The sequence below is a fragment of the Macaca nemestrina genome, chromosome 10 (genome assembly GCF_043159975.1).
Source record: "Macaca nemestrina isolate mMacNem1 chromosome 10, mMacNem.hap1, whole genome shotgun sequence".
In the NCBI taxonomy this organism is placed as follows: domain Eukaryota; kingdom Metazoa; phylum Chordata; class Mammalia; order Primates; family Cercopithecidae; genus Macaca; species Macaca nemestrina.
Genome location: NC_092134.1, coordinates 43,073,592 through 43,092,365, shown reverse-complemented (window position 1 = coordinate 43,092,365; position 18,774 = coordinate 43,073,592). Strand labels below are relative to the sequence as shown.

The following is an 18,774-nucleotide window of genomic DNA, read 5'->3' as shown; positions in this document are numbered from 1 at the left end:
ATGAGTCAGGAAGAACTTTAGTTTTTTTGAAATAGTTTGAGGTGGATTGATACTAGTTCTTTCTTAAACATTTCGTAGAATTCTGTAGTGAATCCAATCCTGAGCTTTTCTTTGTTGTGAGAGTTTTTATTACGGATTCAATTTCATTATTCACTATTGTTCTATTCTGGTCTTCTATTTATTTCTGATTTAATCTTGGTAGATTGTATATTTTCAGGATCTTATGTATTCCCTCTTGATTTTCCAGGTTTTATTTTTAGCATATAGTTGTTCCTAATGGAGTCTGAAAATCTTTTGTATTTCTGCAGTATTAGTTTTAATGTCAACTTTTTCAAATCAATATTTACTTATCTGGGTCTTCTCTTTTATTTAATTATTCTAGTTTGTGATTTATCAACTTTGTAATGTTTTTGAAGAATAAATTTTTAATTTTGTTAATCCTTTTAATTTTTTTAGTCTATTTTGTTTAATTCTGCTCTGGTCTTTTATTTTCTGCTGCTAATTTGGATACTTGCTTTTCTTGTTGCTTGATGTGCATCATTAAATTATTTATTTGAAGTCTTTCTGTTTTTTCAGATGTAGGTGCTTATTGCTAAAAATGTTTTTCTTAGCATTGCTTTTGCTGAGATACACACATTTTGGTATGTTGGTTTTTAAATTTTAATTTATTCCAAGAAATTTTTTTATTTCCTCCACTTTAATTTCTTCATTCAGTAGCATGGAACGTTCATTCCATGTATCTGTATAGTTCCAAATTTCATTTTTTAATTGATTTCTAGTTTTATTTCATTATGGTTTGAGAAGACACTTGACATGATTTCAACTTTTTAAACTTTGCTGAGACTTATTTCGTAGCTTACCATATGTTCAGTCCTGGAGAATGTTTTATGTGCTTATGAGAAGAATATGTATTCTGCAGGTGCTGGATAAATGTTCTGTAAATATCTGTTAGGTCTGTAGGTATAAAGTTCACTTTTAATCTAATTTTTTGTTAATTTTTTGTTTGGGTGATCTATTTAATGCTCAGAGTGGGGTGCTGCAGTCCCTTACATTGTTGTATTGTAGTATATCTTTTTTTAGATCTAGCAGTATTTCCTTTATAAATGCATATGTTCCAGTGTTGAGTGCCTATGTATTTAGAACTGTTATATTTTCTTGATGGATTGGTATTTTTATCATTATATTCATTATATTGTGAACCTCTTTGTCTTTTTTGATTTTTACTGTTTTTGACTTAAAAGTCTGTTTTATCTGATATAAGTATAGTTACTGCTACTCGCTTTTGGTTTCCATTTGTGTGGAGTATCTTTTGTCTATCTCTTTATTTTGAGTCTATATGTGTTTTTACAGGCAAAGTGAGTTTCTTGTAGGCAGCATACCACTGCATCATTAAAAAAAATTTATCCAACCAGTTTATATCTTTTTAGTGAATAATATAATTCATATTTGTTTAGGGTTAATATTGATGCCTATGTTTTGTTCCTGTCATATGGTTTAATTATTTTCTGGTTGTTTTTTATACTCCTTTTTCCTGTCTTTTTCTCTTGTTTGTCCTTGTGGTTTGTTGATTTTCTGTGGTGGTACCATTTGAGTCTATTCTGTTTCTAATTTGTGTGTTTGCTATATTTGTGAGTTTTACATTGTTGTGTGTTTTTTTGTGATAGTAACTGACATCCTTTCACTTTCAGGTTTAGGACTCCCTTGAGCATTTCTTGTAAGGTAGGTCTAGTGGTGAATTCTCTCAGCATTTGCTTTTCTGGGAAGGAATTTATTTTTCCTTCAATTATTATAGATAATTTTCTTGAATATAGTGTCTTTGGGTGGCAGTTTTCTTCTTTCAGCACTTTTATTATATCTTCCCATTCTCTCCAGGCCTATAAGCTTTCTGCTAAGAAGTATACTGTTAATCTGATGGGTGCTCCCTTGTAGGTGAGTAGATGCTTTTCTCTTGCAGTTTTTAGAATTTTATCTTTGTCATTGACTTTATGCAGTTTGACTATAATGTGACATGGAGAAAACCTTTTTGCATTGTACTGTTTAGGAATACTGGAACTTCTGTATCTGGATGTCTCAATCTCTTGCTAGACTTGGTACTTCTTAATCTATTATTTCACTAAATAGGTTTTGAAAACCTTCCATTCTCTCCTCGCTTTTGGAGATGATGATAACACATATATTTGGTTGCTTTATGATGTTCCATGTAGCATGAAGAATTTGTTCAGTTTTTAAACTCTTTTGTCTTTATTTTTGTCTGGGTGGGTTATTTAAAAAGATCTGTTTTCAAGTTCTGAGATTGTCTTTTTTGCTTGGCCTAGTCTATTGTTGAAGTTTTGTGTGTATTTTGTATACACACGTCATTCAAGGAATGCCTCATTTCTAGAATTTTGTGTAGTTCCTTTGAAATCAGTGTCTTTGGTAAATTTCTCATTCATATCCTGAGTGTTCTGCATTTGTTTTCTTTGTATATTTATTCTTAATTATCTTGTGTCTCCCTTAGCTTCTTTAGTTTCACAATTTTGAAATTCTTTTTGGCGATTTCTTGAATTTCCTTGATTGGAATCTGTTTTTGGGGAATTATGGTGTTCCTTTGGAGGTGTTATATTTCCTGAATTTCATGCTTCCTGTGTCCTTCTGTTGATGTCTATGCATCTGGTGTAATAGTTGCTTCTTTCAGTTTTTTGAATTTGATTTTATAGGGGAGAATTTACCAATGCTATATAGCGTTGGTAAGGTATGGCACTTTGACTAATTCTGCATGCAACTGGTAGTGTAATTTCTTATAATTCTTTTTTCTGTAAACAACATCAGTGGTATCTGTGATTTCCTCAATGGTTTAGGATGTAATTACTAGTGGAGGTCATGGTGAAGTTTTGCTTGGGACAGGGATGCCACATTTGCCCATCTTTGTTGGGCTGACAAGCAGAGGCAGCAATAGGCAGAGTTTGTCTGATTTTGGGCCCCAGGGTGGCATATGCTGGTGCTGGTATTAGTGGGACCAGGTGGGCTAATTCTTGGGTCTCCAGATGGTGTGCTTGGATACTGGTATTGGCAACTGTGGGCTGGGCATGTAAGTGGATTCCCTGGTCCTTGGGAAGTCAGCATGCTATGGGTAATGGCAGTAACAGTTGTGAAATGACCCTCTGGGTCCTAAGTGGCGTGCACTGGTGTTGTGGTGGCTGTGGTGTGGAATTGCCATCCATGGTGCTAGAATACAGCTTTGACTCTCTTGCTCTCTACAGCAGAGTTCAGGTGGGTAGAAGAGCCCACTCATGGTTTGGATTACTAACAATGGAAATATGGACTGCTGACATTCTCTCAATGATGCTTCCCCTAAAATGCCTAGCTCCTCTGAGCTCCTGGCTGATGTTGGAGGAGCTGGCTGCTTGTTTTTTTCTCCTCCTGTGCCTTAGGTGTTTCTTGTGACTTCTTTCTTGAACTATAGTGTTTTCTCCTAGATGTTCTATTTGAGGTATGGTTGTCTATTTATAATTTTGGTTCTTTCTGGGAATGATTGGGGGGTATCCAGTGTCTCTACTCAGCCATCTTTCACACTGAAAATGTTACACAGAAAATCTTTGCTCCTAATAACATTCTTAACATTAGCATAATTACTTGTTAACTTTATGCAACTACATATAAAATCATATAAAACCTAGTAAAGTTTCAAATTTATTTAAAGCTCTATTTGTTTATGAAAATTATTCTATCAATAATTTTCTGTCAAATTACTGTGCTCCCAAATGACATGTAACATTTGTTTTCCTTATTTGGCTATGACATCCTTTTTTTTTTTTTTTTTTTTGAGACGGAGTCTCGCTCTGTTGCCCAGGCTGGATGTTTCCATTTGTTTTTCATTCTTAGGATTTGTTTTTTTCTTTTATATTGATTTTGGAATATGTTAACATTTTTAGGCTTCTAAAATAAAAGCATACAACAAGGTATCTTAAGAAAAGTCTTCTTTCCTCCTGACTTCTCTTATTTCTCTGTATCCTTACATGTAATCACTTTAGTTTTGGTTTTCCGCAGTAGGATTTCTTTTTGCAAATATAAGCACCTATGCACATTCATATTTGTGTCTCTTTACTTTCTTTTCAAGACATTAATATATTCTTATTCATCTGGATTTTTGCTTTTTTCACTTAAAAATACACCCTGAAGATCATGTCATGTCAATAAAAATTGTCATCCCTGCTTTTCATAGTGATATAGAATGTTATTGTGTAAATGTAATATAGTTTATTCATCCAGTTCTCTATTGCTAGACATTTAGGTTCTTTCCAATATTTTGTTACTGCAAATAATGCCATAATCAATAATTGTGTATAAAAGATTTTTCTTTTTCTTTGTAGCCAAAGGCAGTTTGGATTATTGCTTGGAAATAAGATTGCTGGATCAAAGTGCATAATGAAATATTTTTAGCTACGCAAGCTAAACGTTTTCAAATTTTCCATCAAAAACTTGTATTACTTTATATTCTTATCCAAAATATATGACATTGACTATTTATCCATGACCAACACAGATGTTGTTAAACTTGAATTTTTTTAATCTGATGGTGACAAATAGGAATTTGTATACAATTTAATTTGTATTTTCCAATTAATAGTTGTATTAGTCAGGGTTCTCTTAGAGAATTAGTAGGATATATATAAAGGGGAGTTTATTAAGTATTAACTTACATGATCACAAGGTCTCATAATAGGCTGTCTGTAAGATGAGAAGCAAGGAGAGTCAGTCCAAGTCTCCAAACTTAAGACTTGGAGTCCAATGTTCAAGGGCAGGAAGCACCCAACATGGGAGAAAGATGTAGGCTGGGAGGCTAGGCCCATCTCTCTTCTTCACGTTTTTCTGCTTGCTTTATATTGGCTATAAACTGATTAGATTGTGTCCACCAGATTAAGGGTGAATCTGCCTTCCCCAGACCACTGACTCAAATGTTAATCTCTTTTGGCAACACCTACACAGACACACCCAGGATTAGTACTTTGTATCCCTCAATCCAATCAAGTTGACTCTCAGTGTTAACAATCACAATAGTTGATTGCCTTCTCAGGTGATTCAGAATCATTTTCGTTTTTTCTTCTTTGAATTTCCTTGCCATATATTTTCCCCATGTTTATATCAATTTATTTGTTTCTCCTTCATTTTTAAGAGTTAAAAAATGGGTAATTAACTTTATTTATCACACAAGTTTCAGATAACATTTTTCCTCAATCATTTTGTTTTTGCTTTGTCTATGGTGTTTTTCCTCCATAGACAATAAAAAATAATTTGTACATTTTTTAATCAATTTTTTTGTTTGTTTTTCTGATGTTGGACATAGTTTAAAATATTTTCTCCAACTTCCAGTTATGAAAGAAATTGCTTATGTTTTTCTCCAAAAATTTGTTTGTTTTTTAAAACCCTTTCAGGTCTCTAATTCACTTGGAATTTATTGTAGTATTTGAAGTGAAATATGGATCTAAATTTACCTTTTTTGCCTCTAAATATTGTCTGGTTGACTCATTTTCTTAATGTCTTTACTTTCCGCTACCTAATAGGTCAGAATACACACACACACACACAGTACATGTGTGCATATATATATATATATACACACACACACACATTTTATCTTATATATATACACATAATATTTCTATTTCTTAGTAGTTACATTGAAATTTCATTTTGCATTTTGTAAATAACCAATTATATATGAGTAAAAACAACATATAAAAAATTGCAAAAATCATATGATTGTGGAAGTGTTTCTAAATGCTCCAAATCATTGCCAGCCATTTGTATTGTTACCTTAAACTTTTCACTATTCTTATGAAGTATAGTAGTATCTCTTTGTAATTTTAACATGTTTCATTAATGTCAAATGAGGCCGAGCAACTTTTCTTGTATTTATATTTATTTGGAGATCTTCTTTTGAGAAATGCTATTGCATCCTTAGGGAAAGTCTCTGTCTTACCGATTTGGGGGCTTTTCCTCTTTTTCAAAAATACTTTGGATATTTGTTGGTTACATGAACTGCAAACATGTTTTTGAATGTGCTCTGTTGTTCATATTTTTGCTCAGTGTTGTCTTTTGCTAAACATTTGATAAAGTTTCTAAGTTTCATGAAATTAAATTTATCATGCTGGTTCCTTATGGATAGTGCTTTTTGTGTTCTTGCAAGAAATGTTTGTTTGCCCCAAATTAGTGCAAATATTAAATCTTCAGATGAATAAAAATAGAGAGACTTCCCTACCAATTACTTATATAAAGTAATTTTGAAGAATATAACTTCAGGAAGAAGAAAAAAAAGCCCAACAAAATGGCAGTCTGAAATACAAGAATTAATGATCAGCAAATAAAATTGTTAATTGGAATGAAACCTTAACAGACATCGCTGTATAAAATATGAATAATCTCTAGTTTGTAGGATAAGAAAAGAACACTAAAATAATGAAAAATGATATCATGTAAATATGCAGGGAGTTATTAGTGTTAAAATATATTGGGTGGCATGGGGACTAAAATAGTATTTAACTTTAGATTTTGTTAAATTAATTACGGTTTAAAAAAAAGAAAAGCTGGATAATAAATAACTTCTGAAGTTCTAAAATAAAACAATGCATGTGCTCTGACCACAGTGGCAGAGTTAGAAGTCAAGCCATATACTTTAAAAAAACTCATTGGGCGAAGAGGAAATCACAGTGAAATATCTCAAACCAAATGAAATGAAGCTCTGACATAAAACCATGAGTGACAAAACTTAGACAATAACTTATAGATCTAAATGCAAATATAAGATATAAGAAAAAAAAGACACAATTAACTGTCTTATCTCAAAAAGTCAGGGAAAGAACAGAAAAATAACTTCCCTCCTCCCAAAAAACAAAATAAATAATGTTAAAAGTACAAATTGATGAAATAAAAGGCAAATATATGATAGACAGTACAAAAATAAAAATATTCAGGATTTTGAAAAGATTAATGAAATTGCTAAAACTCAAGTAAGACTTAACACGGTAGGCACAAATAGCCAATTTTAGTGCTTTAGAAAAGGGAAATCACTCTGGATTCTGTAAGTATTAAAAATATATGCAGATGATGTTTTAATAAGCACATTGTAGGACAGCAGGTAACCTTACGTAAGTCATTTTACATTGAAAGCTGTTTTGGAACATAATCTATTTAAGAAAATGCTTCAACAAGGGAAAGTTAAAAAAAATAAGAAATATTTGTTTTGGAAAATATTCTCTCTTTAATAAGGAAAAACAGCTTTACTTAGCTACCAATAAAGGAAAATAAGTTATTCTACATTGTTGAATTTTCAGAGATGGAAAATGGCTGCTTGAAGTGCCAAAATTAATATTTTCTATTTTTATTTGAAATATTTCAGAAATGTGTTATTCTATTTCATGTCTTTGCTTTCCAAAAAATATTTTAAAATTCTCATCTACAGCAATGTTTAAATGATTTTATAAGAATTCAACTACCCTCCACCTGTGTAGATTCCATTATTACCATTTAATGATATGATCTTTAACATATACTGATTCATCTATTCCTCCATCAGTTTGACAATTAAGGCTTCTTAATTTTGGTTTATTTCAAAATAAATTACAGACATCAGTATACTTCTCATCAAATATGTCAGCATATTTATCATCTCCTATTTGTTTTTATTTTGAGGTAAAATTTATATGCAACAAAATCCACAAATCTCAAGTGTACGTTTGCTAATTTTTTACTAATGTATGTACTCATGCAACTCAAATCCCTATAAACTTATAGAATATTATAATTACCCTGAACATTCCCTTACAACCTTTCCTGCTCATTCTCCACCCTCAACCCACCCAATGGCAAAATGTTTAGTTTTTTGCCAACACATATTACTTATATTTATTATTATTTATATTATCTTACATTATCAAATATATTTAGCTACATTTTCAAGGTTGCTTTGGTAATTTCAGATCCTTAAAATTTGTATTGTACAATCCATTCGTTCATTCCTATAAAAAAGTTCATGGGAATTTCATTAAAGGAGATAAATAAAATAAACACATGAAAAAATTATCTAAATTTTAATTTTATCAACAGAGAAAAATAAATTAAAACCACAATGAGATACCCTTATATAATTCATGAGAATGGCTAAAATTGAGAAATTTGACAACTCCAAAAGTTGGTGAACTTTGATTCAAGTAGAATTCATAGACTATCAGTATAAAAGAGCAACTAATTTTGGAAAAAGGTTTTGAACAAAATTAAACACACATTTAACCTGTGATCAGAAAGGTCATCACAAAAGCGATGAAAGGAAAATATGTCTTCACAAAAATATGTGTTTAATAATGTTCATATCAACTTTATTTATAATAGCCAAAAATCTAGAAATAGCTAAATCCAGAATATTTGGAAAAGTTATCCATCAGTAAGATAAAAGATAAACACATTGTGGGTATATTCAATGGAATACTTCTCAGCAATAAAAAGGAACAAATTACTGATATACATATGGGCATGAATCAACCTCCAAAACTTTATGCTGAATCATGGATGAAGCATACCAACTGAATAGTTTTCTTTTTATGCAAAACTTTATATAGTAACATTTAAAAATTTTTCAAATGTTTATGACCTTTATTTAATTTTATTGCCATGTTGCAAGAACTGGAACCTTTAGTACAATTTCAGATATAACTTATGAGATAGGCATTTTTTTGCCTTACTATCAAACTTATAATAAAAGCATTCAATCTTTTACCATTAAGTATGATGTTACCTGAGAGTTATGTTTTGTTTTTAAAATCAATTTGAAGAAAGCTTCCTCCATGGCTTGCTTAGTGAGAGTCTTTACCATGAATGGGTGTCGAATTTTGTCAAATGCTTTTTCTGCATTATTGAGATAATCGTGTAATTTTTGTCTAGTCCATTAATGTGGTAAATTTAAGTTGATAAATGTTAAACTGGCATCATATTTCTTGAGTAAACTCTACTTGGTCATTATCCTTTTATACCTTGCTGGATTCAATTTGCTATGATTTTGCTAAGTAGCAACTATTTGTGAGGAATATTGATTTAGAACTTTTACATAATAGCTTTATTGTCTTCTCTATGTTTTGATAGTGTTTGTATAAAACTGGTGATACTTAGTTTTAAAATATTTACTAGAATTCAACATCAAATGTATCTGAGCTTGAAGCTTTCTTTTTGGTAAAAATTTTGATAAAAAATTAATTTTTAAAAATAGATATATGGATACTCAGATCTCCTGTTTCATGTTGTAACCATTTTGGTGGGTTGTATTTTTTCAGATAACTTGTCTTTTTCATTTAGGTTGTCAAGTATGTTAGTATAAAAATTTTGTACTACTCTCTTATTTTTATTTTAATTTCTATAGAATATGTACTGATAGTTCCTGTTTCATTCTTTATATTGGTAATGTGTCTTCTGTCTTTTTGTCTTGTATATTTATCTTGTCAATCTTTTCAAATAATCAAATTTCAGATTTGTTATTTTTTTCTAGCTTCTTATGTTGGACTCATAGGTTATTGATTTTAGACATACTGTCTTTACTAATAGAAACATTTCCAGTTAAACAACTCCAAACACTAACTTAATCCATCAATTTTTGATAAACTATATTTTTGTTTCCTTAAATTCAAAATGTTTTATAATTTTCCCCTAATTACTTCCTTGACCAATTGATTGTTTAGAAGTGTTTTCTTTAATTTTTAAATACTTGGCATTATTTTAGATAATTTTCATTATTCATTTTGCATTTAATTTCATTGTGGCCGGTAAACATACTCTACAAATTCAATTTCTTTAAATTTATTGAGACTTGCTCTATGGTTCTGCATATGTTTCTGTCACAACAAATATACCATGTACACTTGAAAACAAGAATGATCCTGCAATTCTAGGGTATAGGGAGCTATAAGTATCAACTAGGTCAAGGTGGTTAACAGCTTTGTTCATATCCCGTATGTGTATTTTGATTTTTTTGTTGTTATTTTTCTATTAACTGCTAGAATCTCCTTCTATGATTTTTGACATGCTTATTTCTCCTTTTCATTCTTTCAATTTTATCTTTATAAATTTCAAATCTCTGTTATTATGTTTTTTCACATATATGGTTATTCTCTGCTTGATGAACTGACCATTTTATCATTATGATGTAGCCCCCTTTTTCTCTGGTAATATTATGTATCTTAAAGCTTATATTGTCCTATATTATTTTGGACCAATCATCCATCTTAAGTTTATTTTCATAGTATATCTTTTGCCAGGTACCTACTCTAGACCTATTTGCCTTTATATTTAAAATGTATCTCTTGTTGACAGTGTTTGTTTATGCTTTTTAATCTATTCTAATGATCTCCACCTTTTAATTGAAGTGCTCATTCTCTTTGACTTCTGTTATTGTCCGAGAGGCCACTAGAGCTTTCTAATTTTCTTTCTTTTTTTCTCTGCATTCTTCAGGTTGAATATTTTCTATTAATTTATTTTTCTATTCAGGAATTATTTCCTATGTTATCTTCATTATGTTATTAATCCCATCTAGCTAATATTTCTTTTATCTTTTGTGTTTTGCAATTCTAGAATTTCTATTTTTAATATAGTTTATATTTCTCTACAGAGGTTTCTTCATTATAAGCATTTCTCTTTTACCTCAATAAGCTTAGTTACAAGAAGTTCTTAAAACTTCTTGCCTTGTAATTCTAAAATTTGAGTTATCTCATAATAGTCTTGATTGTCTTTCCTCATGAAACAAATCAGATTTTGGGATTTTTCACATTTTCCTGGATCTTCATATGTCAAATAATTTTGGGTTGTATCATAGATATTTTGATGATCTATTATGAAGTCTATGGATTCTGTTATACTATGTATTTCTTCAGAGTACTTTTGTTCTTGTCTTACTGGGCAATTAACTTTTTAGGAATCAAACTATAAACTTTATTTTATAGGTGGGAGCTCAGATAATGTTTCATTTTTAAAAATCTTTACCTGGAATGTTTTAAATCTGCTCTAGGCATGCATGGCTTATTGGTCAGATAATTGGGAAGATTTACACACAAAATTTGAAATTCCAGCTCTCTAGAACTCTTCTTTCTGGGATTATTCTCATCATTTTCCTTTGATAAATTGATTTATCTAAATCTTCAGGTCAGAAAAACTACAGATTTTCTATTGGTATTTTTATGGCATTTTAATAGTGCATGCTATAAAAACCATCAGCTCATTTCTTGCAATCCATTCTTTCAACTTTCAAATTCCCTCCAGAATCTGCCTAATTTTTTTTTTATTCCCATGCATTCAAATAATGTTTTAAGAAATATTTTACTTAGAGTTTCACATGTTACCTTCAGTGGGGTCAAGTAAGATAGGAGCTTATTCAGGCTTATCAGTATAACTATCATCTCATGTACTCTTAAACTGTTAAACAAGAGTTTTGACCATATTCTAATACCATATTATACAATTCGGCAGAAGATTGATGTTTCCATGAACTGAGAAGATCTGCAACACTTGGGTTATGCATTAAATGGGCTCAGCTTTCTTTTGCCTTTGCTGTTGTTGCTTGGGATTCCTTTTCTAGAGATTTTATCTCTTCTACAATCCTGGACAACAGGAAAACTGGCACCCATCACCATTTGTATTCTTCATAGCTCAGATAACATAATGCCAACATGATTTGAGCTGTGTTTGAAAGCGTAGTTAAAAAAAAAAAAATCATGAGAAAAGTCCTGAAATGGTGCCCCTTGACTACGTGTGATTAAGTAAAATAATTTTGTAACGACTAAAATTCTTTATTTATTTTCCTTATTAATTCCAGTTATAGTCTGGCCTTTTATGCTATTAGACAAAAGAACTTTGAGCAAGTCAAAAATGTTAAATCAACAAGTTTTGACTTTATTGATAAGTATATACGTTTTTCTTTTAAGATCGAGGCCAACTTTCTCTCCTTGGGAGAAACATTTTGTTATTAATGTTTACCTACTTAATCTACCTACTGTATTCATCTGTTAGCTATACTCTTAGAAAGATAAAAGAAATACAAAAATAATAATGAAAAATAAATCTTTGACACAAAATTCCCTTAGCCTATTCTTATTGAAATATGTTTTTGAATAAATTTTCATTCAAAATTTAAGGTAATGACTTTACCGAACTTTGTAGTGGTAAATAATAATAAACCAAAAAAATAAAAAATCTTTACTTACTAGCAAGCCTGTTGTCAAAATTGTTCCATAATACCAGCAAGGTTTTAGGGGAAAATTTATTCCCAATGTGGGCTAGTATTTTCCACAGGAAACAGTGGTTCAAGACTCATACTAATTTTGTCCATGGGAATTTAAAATAAGACACATTTTCGTGGTTTAGGTTACACATAGTCATTTGGAAGCCAAAACCCGACTTTAATATCCCCCAAAGAACCGTGATTTGAAAGGATTCTTTTTCTCAGGGTAGATACAGTTGTAAAAAAAGTATTACTTTTTTAAAAGTGAACATTCTAATTAAAATGAACACCAACACATCAAGCTCCTTTAGAATTGTTCTAAAGGGAAATATTCTGTTCTAATTAATCTTTCATATAAATTCTTTTATTGCTGCTCTTTGATTCAACTGAGCATTTATATAATTTTGGAATAATAAATACCCATGATAAATGAGAGTCATTATACATTATTTTTTTAAGAAGTTGAAAGTCTTTGAATAGTACATTTTAAAAATGTAGGTTTTTAAAACAATTCCAAGCTTTTATGTTTTTGGAATCCTGTCCATAATTTTCTTGACAATTGTAATAAAAATATCATTAATATTTCACTTTAATGATATAGTGCTCTGGAATAAAATTATAATAGAACAAAATTTCTTCTGAAGAGCTGTACCACACCCCATAATCATGCTAAATGAATTCATTATGATTAGTTTTATGAGCCTCAGACACAAAATTAGAGTTTGGGTCATTCTAGAAAAGGAAATCATTTTTATTATTTTAAAAATGATATATTAAAATTTTTCTTCTATTGTTCCCTATAGGTCAATTTGGAAAATCCTGGTTTGTTATCACAGTGCTGCTTATTAACATATTTTCTAGTTCCTTCTTGAATGAAGTTTGAGAATTAATCTTGTAAGTGATTTCTTTTTTTTTTTTTGAGACAGTCTTGCTCTGTGCCCCAGGCTGGAGTGCAGTGGCGCGATCTCGGCTCACTGCAAGCTCCGCCTCCCCGGGTTCACGCCATTCTCCTGCCTCAGCCTCCCGAGTAGCTGGGACTACAGGCGCCCGCCACCTCGCCCGTCTAATTTTCTTGTATTTTTAGTAGAGACGGGGTTTCACCGTGTTAGCCAGGATGGTCTCGATCTCCTGACCTCGTGATCCGCCCGTCTCGGCCTCCCAAAGTGCTGGGATTACAGGCTTGAGCCACCGCGCCCGGCCAGGTAGTGATTTCTTACTGTGTTCTGCTATTCTAATGAAACTCCCAAATTCAGGTGTCTCTGATTTCAGTTCTATTCCCACATCATAATTTACTTCTCTTGGTACCTACTATTGTAATGAATAGCAAGGGTCTCCTTTACTGAGAAGTTAAAAGACAATTAACTATAGATAAATATTCACAGAAACCTAAATAATATGCCAGCAGGTATAGAATTGCTTGCCTATATCTAAGGCAATTATCTGTTTCAGTGGAGACCAATAACTATCACCCCACCATCCCTACTGAAGAGAGGAGAATGTTCCAGCCTTACCAAAACTGAGAATAAAGTAAGATGGTAATGGTGGAGGCAACAGAAAGGAACCACAGATAAAGAAATTGAAAGAAGACTGGTTGATAGCATCATCATAAAATTTTGCCATCTATATACCTCTGGCAGTTGCCTGGATTTTCACATTCACCTCTGGCACTGGAAGAAGAGAGTATTTATATATTTTTACTTTATTGTTTTTAGTTATTTTGTGCCAGATTGGCTTTTTATTCCATTGAGTCTGAGTTTATTTACAGAGTTGTCTAAAATATATTCTGAGTTTCCAAAACCTTTACTTTGACTCAGAAACATTGACTGAGTGCCTGCTGTTGCCAGGCATGTTGGCTGGCAAGAGGAGGAAGTCAAACATATAGTTGAGTACTTATGCGACAGGCACTATTCTAAGTGTCTTGTAAAGATACTTTCCTAGGAGTAGTATAATTGTTAGCATCTCTCTTTAATAGATGAGAAAGCTGAGGCACAGAATACCAAAAGTCACATGGTGTTAAGTGGATTTGGGCCCATGTACTCTCCTTGAAATAGGTGTACTGAATCTACTTACACTGTGGTGTAGCTCACAGATAAGATGCAGTCCATGCAGCTAAAAACCTCCCAAGTCCATCTCCCAAGATGCAATCCTTGCAGCTAAAAACCTCCCTCAGACATGGGAGGTTTTTAACTGCAATAATTGCTTTGCTCATATATTGAGCAAAGTACATTTCTTATGTGTGCTTAAAAGGCTCAGTATGTGCCATAAAGGCTAAATATTTAATTCCGAGTGAGGGTTTCGCCTGTGTGATCCCATAGCACCTACATGTCACTTACTCCATCTGTATTCCCCAGAGAACTGTAAGCTCCTTGAGGGCGGGAGTTCTATCATGCATGCAATTATATTTCTATAGCGCCTGTGCAATGAATAAGTATTCCAATATCTATCTGGAGTTAGACTTGGCATCCAATCACTTTTTCTAGTTTAATGACTTGCTAATGGACATGCTACTGAATCTCTTTAGCTCTCTAAAAATGAGAAAAGTACTATTTTTTAAAAATGAGGGCAATGTAAATCTACCTCTGATTTGTAGTGAACAGTAAACAAGATGAGATATGCAGAAAGCATGTCACATATATAATGTTCAATAAAATGTTCAATGCAACGTTCCATAAAAAAACCATTGGTTGCCTCTTTTGCAACATTTATTCAACAAATACTTATTTACTGAATAATCCCACACAATATTTATTTTTCATATGGTCTCCCGAGAGAGCTAGTATGCACGATAGTGACATTTTGTTTCTCTTTTGTTTTTCTCTTTTCCAGTTATGGGAGGAGGTCTGTTTCATGGAGGGCAGGTCTATTCAAACCTACGCCAAAGTTTGAGGAAGCTGAGAGGCTGAAGAAAGAGGCAGACAAACCCAGTTTCTTAGGAGAAAACACTTAACAGAGACTTACAAACAAGAGCTATATTTGTGTCTTCAGCAGTGGTGAGACAAGATGGTGGATCTCCATGCCATTACCCCCCAGAACCAGGACTTATCTAACACACGGAAGGGGTTGTTCAGAAGGGATGTATAGGACAACTGAAGTATGATAACTTCAAGGTTGTTTGACCTAAGAACGGGATTTATGGTAAGTATCTAGTATTACACAAGGAACCATAGATAAACTGGAAATCTTAGAGGCCCTCCCAGAACTGGGGTTAATCAGAAGCCAACATGGTGGATTAGCATCCAAAGTAGACTTGCTTTAGCCTCTACAGAGTCTCAAAAATAATGAAATTCCCTTAAACTTTTGCAATCCCTTTACACATATGAAGAGATATTAAGCCAGGAGTATCTCCCATGCATTGCACAGACATAAAGCCCTAGCAAAAGCCCAGCTGCTCTACCCTTCCATATGTGTCCTGGGCTCTGCAGCATCACCATCATTGCCTGGTCTTCTCTCTAATTTCTCGTTTTGTTCTGATTCCCAGTCTTAGGAATATCTAGACCTTGACAGAGATTTATATATATTTCATGTGCTTCACCTAAGGTGGTTTGCATTCTGTGTCACACATGGATTCATGGGAGGTCACAGCCCTAAAAACAATAACCACTGATGGGGTTCAGGACACACTACACTAAAATATGCCACCTTGGCTTTGGAGCAAACAGCAGAAACAGGAAGATCACTTTCATCTTCCCCTTGCCCTTCCCCTTCTCCCCTTGTTAGAGTAGGTAATGGGCAGATATGAACAGGGCAAGAAAGGGCTCCCCTTCACAACCAGGAATGTCAAGGCAACCATCAGGTAATGGCCAGGTGGTTGTTACACTGTCTCTCTAAAATAAAAGTTGGTCACAGCTGGCACTAAGGAAAGGCAGCCTCTAAATAGATTGAAGAAACCTGAAACCAGTGATCAGCAGCTTTCTGATAAGATCTCAGGGGTTGGGCAAGTGGGCTCAAGCAGGCACACTAAGAGGCAAAAGTGTAGGGTTTAACTGGTACATGAACTTTTAGGGACATTCAACTGGTAAGGGAAGAACGCCTCAAGTGAGCATGTGCACAACTCCGGTGAACACACCATGCATGTAGTACCTCCCAAGTGCTGGCAGGCCACTGTGCATGCAGACAGCCCACCTCAAGGAAAGAATCTGGGAAGATGTAACACAAGACCCTGGATACATGCCACCATATAAAACCCCAAGCCAAAGGTCAAACTAGGCACTTGACTCTCTCAAGTCACCCACTTGGCCCTCTTCCAACTGTACTTTACTTCCTTTTGAGAGGCGAAGCCAGCTGGGCTTCTGGGTTGGGTGGGGACTTGGAGAACTTTTGTGTCTAACTAAAGGATTGTAAACGCACCAATCAGCACTCTGTAAAGTGGACCAATCAGCACTCTGTAAAATGGACCAATCAGCAGGATGTGGGTGGGGCCGAATAAGGGACTAAAAGCTGGACACCCAAGCGGCAGCGGCAATCTGTTTGGGTCCCCTTCCATGCCATGGAAGCTTTGTTCTTTTGCTCTTCACAATAAATCTTGCTGCTGTTCACTTTTTGGGTTCACACTACCTTTATGAGCTGTAACACTCACCGCAAGGGTCTGCAGCTTCACTCCTGAAGTCAGGGCGAGCACAAACCCACTGGAAGGAAGAAACTCTGGACACATCTGAACATCTGAAAGAAAAAACTCTGGACACACCATCTTTAAGAACTGTAATACTGCAAGGGTTCACGGCTTCATTCTTGAAGTCAGGAGACCAAGAACCCACTGGAAGGAATAAATTCTGGACACACTTTCATTCTTGCCCTGAAACTTTTTAATAAACTTTCATTCCTGCTCTAAAACTTGCCTCAGTCTCTCACTCTGCCTTATGTCCCATTGATCAAATTATTTCTTCTGAGGAGGCAAGAATTGAGGTTGCTGCAGAATGGTACAGATTTGCTGCTGCTAACGCCCTGAAGCACGTCATAAAACCTTCATTCTAGAGGTGCCCCTGTACCCAATGAAAAGAAGTATTCTTATCCTTGAAGACACAGAGGTGCCAAGAAGAATCTGAAAAATAGACATTGTTAAAGTTCCCCAGTTTATTACCATTAGATCATACCTCCTTTGTCCAATCATACTTCCCATAACTGTCCACTTGTCATCAACCATAGCATTAAAATACCCATGTTTCCCTGTTTCTTTGGGTCTTTATTTCCTAGTGACAGCTATTGTGTCACCTAAAATTTACAGTAAATAAATTTGTATACTTTTCCTTGTTAATCTGCCATTTGTTATAGGGGGCTCAGCATGAACCTTGTGATGGGTGAGAAAAAGATAGTACTTCTTTTCTCCCTCTACTACCATTTACTGTGACCTTATTATGTGGTAGGTCCTATGCTAGGCATTTTAAATATAGAATTTAATTTAATCATTATAACACATATGTGTTAGTTACTACTATCATTTCTGCTTTAGAGGAAATATAGAGGAAACTAAATTGCAGAGCTTGTCCAAGGTCAAAATGCTACTAAGTGGGGGAGCATCTATTTTCCCTAAGTCTACCATATGGTCCTTTATCATCATTGCTGAAGATGAGGACATTATCTTCTTTCTACAAGTGTTTAGATGATAGAAAATGGGTCAGTTGAGAAGATGCATTTTGGAGAAATAGAAAGGAAACATAATGAAACCTTTATAAAGTGGTCAAGATGTTTGCTTGGCTCATATAAATCAATATACAAAAGAAAGAATCAGTAGCTTTAGAAATAAATAATTAACAAAAATGGGTTTTGGTGTTCTCCTTTTAACTCCAAATGAGACCAGTTGTAATATTTATAGATAACCTGACCCTAAATAACCTCATCAAAATGCTCAGGAAAAAGGAAATCTTTCTATCTCTTAAAAAGAAAAGAGGGAGTTAAATTTAATTTAAAAATGAAATTCAAGAAATTCCATGACAAAGAGTATAATTTCTGGAATAAAGCAAAATATAGAATCATTGTCAATTGTGTTGTTTATTTTTAATAATTTTAAAACAGTTTTAGATTTACAGCATTTTTGCAAAGCTAGTATAATTTCTATATGTCACACCTAGTTTTCCTACTACTTACATCTTATACTAGTATAGTGTATTTGTCATAATTGATGAACGAATATTGGTAATTGTTCTTGAACTCCACACTTTATTTAGTTCACCCCAGTTTTTTTCCTTAATGTCCCTCTTCTGGTCCAGGATCCCATCCAAGATACCACATTATGTTATTTGTCATGTCTTCTGAGGCTCCTCTTGGTCGTGACTAGTTTCTGAGATTTTCATTATTTTTGATGATCTAGACAGTTTTGAAGAGTACTAATATTTTACACAATGTCCCTTAATTATATTTGTCTATTTTTTTTCTTATGGTTAGATAATAGTTTTATTTTTAAGTATGCCAAATAAAGTAGTTGCCAAAAATAAATAAAGTCTGTGATATCAAAAAGTCCCAAACCACCAGGAAATGGAATGAGTTCTGGGTTAAAGGGAAAAGGATTTGACCTTTTTTAGTACTTAATTCTCTAAAGCTATCAGCTT

General features: G+C 33.3%; 1 long non-coding RNA gene across 2 annotated transcripts; it reads left to right on the top strand.

Annotated features, from left to right (window-relative positions):
* Positions 1 to 879: 879 nt before the first annotated feature.
* LOC139356684 (uncharacterized) lies at positions 880 to 17,375 on the top strand. 2 transcript variants are annotated; one of them, XR_011608984.1, is made up of 4 exons: positions 880 to 1,719; positions 1,873 to 1,929; positions 15,059 to 15,367; positions 16,235 to 17,375. It is a non-coding gene; the product is annotated as an uncharacterized lncRNA (long non-coding RNA). The 2 variants fall into 2 exon arrangements; XR_011608983.1 differs by having other exon boundaries at positions 15,059 to 17,375.
* The last annotated feature ends 1,399 nt before the right edge of the window (positions 17,376 to 18,774 follow it).